This window comes from Ascidiella aspersa, chromosome 5, assembly GCF_963924565.1.
Source record: "Ascidiella aspersa chromosome 5, kaAscAspe10.2, whole genome shotgun sequence".
NCBI lineage: Eukaryota > Metazoa > Chordata > Ascidiacea > Phlebobranchia > Ascidiidae > Ascidiella > Ascidiella aspersa.
Window position 1 is genome coordinate 8698911 of NC_139451.1, and position 2500 is coordinate 8701410.

Below are 2500 nucleotides of genomic sequence, written 5' to 3' on the forward strand. Positions count from 1 at the left end.
GCGGGAAACCAAAGTCTTTGGGTTCCGGGGGAAGTATGGTTGCAAAGCTGAAACTTAAAGGAATTGACGGAAGGGCACCACCAGGAGTGGAGCCTGCGGCTTAATTTGACTCAACACGGGAAATCTCACCCGGCCCGGACACAGTGAGGATTGACAGATTGAGAGCTCTTTCTTGATTCTGTGGGTGGTGGTGCATGGCCGTTCTTAGTTGGTGGAGCGATTTGTCTGGTTAATTCCGATAACGAACGAGACTCTGGCTTGCTAACTAGTTACGCGACCCAATCGGTCGGCGTCTAACTTCTTAGAGGGACTAGTGGCGTTTAGCCACACGAGATTGAGCAATAACAGGTCTGTGATGCCCTTAGATGTTCGGGGCCGCACGCGCGCTACACTGACCGGATCAGCATGTGCTCGCCTTGGCCGACAGGTCTGGGTAACCCGCTGAACCCCGGTCGTGCTAGGGATAGGGAATTGCAATTATTTCCCTTGAACGAGGAATTCCCAGTAAGCGCGAGTCATTAGCTCGCGTTGATTACGTCCCTGCCCTTTGTACACACCGCCCGTCGCTACTACCGATTGAATGGTTTAGTGAGGTCCTCCGATTGGACCTGGCGCGGCCGGCAACGGTCGAGCCGGCGTCCGAGAAGACGATCTAACTTGATCATTTAGAGGAAGTAAAAGTCGTAACAAGGTTTCCGTAGGTGAACCTGCGGAAGGATCATTAACGGTCTCGCAAACGCTTCGGCGAACGCGAAACTCGGACAAGCGAGAGAAAAAGTTTTTGCTACCCGGCGCCCGACCCGCGAGGAGCGGCGCGCCGGCCGGCGATTCGGTCACCCGGTAATGTTTGCGCGTCGAGTGCCGCGGTGCCGCGCGCTCCGGCTTCAAGCGTCGGCCTGGCCGACCGCTCGGCGCGGTATATTTTGTCACCCTTTAGTGCGAGGCACTGTGCGAGCGAAACAATCGTGGATGGCTCTTGGCGGTGGATCACTCGGCTCGTGAGTCGATGAAGGACGCAGCTAGCTGCGTGAATTAGTGTGAATTGCAGGACACATTGAGCATCGACGTTCTGAACGCAAATTGCGGCCTCGGGTCAATCCCGGGGCCGCGCCCGCCTCAGGGTCGCGTTGCAAACGTTCCGCGCGGGGATTTCTCCGCGCGGCTGCTGCGGCGTCGGACGCGCGAGCGCCCGTCCCGCTCAAGACAGCACGGCACGATGTGCGACGATCGCGACCAGAATCCCGCGCGGCGGCGGCGAGTCGACCTCGAAGAGGCCAACGGCTGGCGGCTCAAGGGCGGGAATCGAGGTGCGCGGCGGCGCGCGGCGCCGACGGCGAGCGCGGAACGGGAAGAATAGTCCCGGTCCTTACTTTCGGCCTGAGGTCGGACGAGGCTACCCGCTGAATTTAAGCATATTACTAAGCGGAGGAAAAGAAACTAACGAGGATTCCCTCAGTAACGGCGAGTGAAGCGGGATGTGCCCATCGCCGAATCCGCGCGCTTTTGGAGTGCGCGGAATTGTGGCGTACGGAATTCGTCACGGCGCGCTTCGCCGGTCGCCCGCGTCCTTCTGATCGAGGCCTTGTCCCAGAGCGGGTGTCAGGCCCATGGCGGCGACAGGCGGGCGCGCTACGGCGTCTTCCCAGAGTCGGGTTGTTTGGGAATGCAGCCCAAAGCGGGTGGTAAACTCCATCTAAGGCTAAATACGGTCACGAGACCGATAGCGAACAAGTACCGTGAGGGAAAGTTGAAAAGCACTTTGAAGAGAGAGTTAAAGAGTACGTGAAACCGTCGAGAGGCAAACGGGAGGGCCTGTCGGGTCGCCCGGTCGCTTTCAGCCGGCCCCCTGTCGGCGACGTTGTCGTGCGGACCCTCACGGGCCGCCGGCGGCGCCGCCCGATCGGGGACCAGCGCACTAGCGCCGGGCGAAGGCCGCGACCGTCTGGACGGCGGCGAGAAGGCCGCGCGCAAGGTAACCCGGCCTCGGTCGGGTACTATAGGCGCGCGTGTCCGTCGGCCCGCCGTTCGGGCGAGGAGAGATCGCCGCGTCTGCCCTTCGGGGCCGAGCGCCCGGTGCCGGCTGGGGCGTCGTGGGTCGGGGACTGTTCTCAGTGCCCAGCCTCTTCGTCTCGGTCGCGCTTCCGGTGTCGTTTCGCGAGGCGCACGGGGTCCGCGGCTGAAGTCAGCCACCTTCCCGACCCGTCTTGAAACACGGACCAAGGAGTCTAACGTGAGCGCGAGCCACGGGGCAGTACGAAACCCATGGGCGCAGTGAAAGTGAATGTCGGCGCGGTCCGGCGGAGGTGAGACGTCGTCGTTCGCGGCGGCCGCATCACCGGCCGATCTCGTCCGCTTTGCCGGAGAGGTCGAGCGAGAGCGTTCGCGTTGGGACCCGAAAGATGGTGAACTATGCCTGAAGAGGTTGAAGCCAGAGGAAACTCTGGTGGAGGACCGTAGCGATTCTGACGTGCAAATCGATCGTCAAATTTGGGTATAGGGG

The 2500-nt window shown here is 61.3% G+C and overlaps 2 non-coding genes and 1 pseudogene across 2 annotated transcripts in view; all 3 read left to right on the plus strand.

Moving 5' to 3' along the window:
* LOC146142471 (small subunit ribosomal RNA) overlaps nucleotides 1–724 on the plus strand; it is a 1811-nt gene extending 1087 nt beyond the window's left edge. Inside the window, exon 1 of the ribosomal RNA XR_014500735.1 lies at nucleotides 1–724. This exon is cut by the window's left edge and continues 1087 nt beyond it. This is a non-coding gene — a ribosomal RNA (small subunit ribosomal RNA).
* Nucleotides 725–971: 247 nt separating this feature from the next.
* On the plus strand, nucleotides 972–1125 carry LOC146142472 (5.8S ribosomal RNA). Its single transcript, XR_014499084.1, has one exon. It is a non-coding gene; the product is annotated as a 5.8S ribosomal RNA (ribosomal RNA).
* A 248-nt stretch (nucleotides 1126–1373) lies between these two features.
* LOC146142473 (large subunit ribosomal RNA) overlaps nucleotides 1374–2500 on the plus strand; it is a 3679-nt pseudogene continuing 2552 nt past the window's right edge.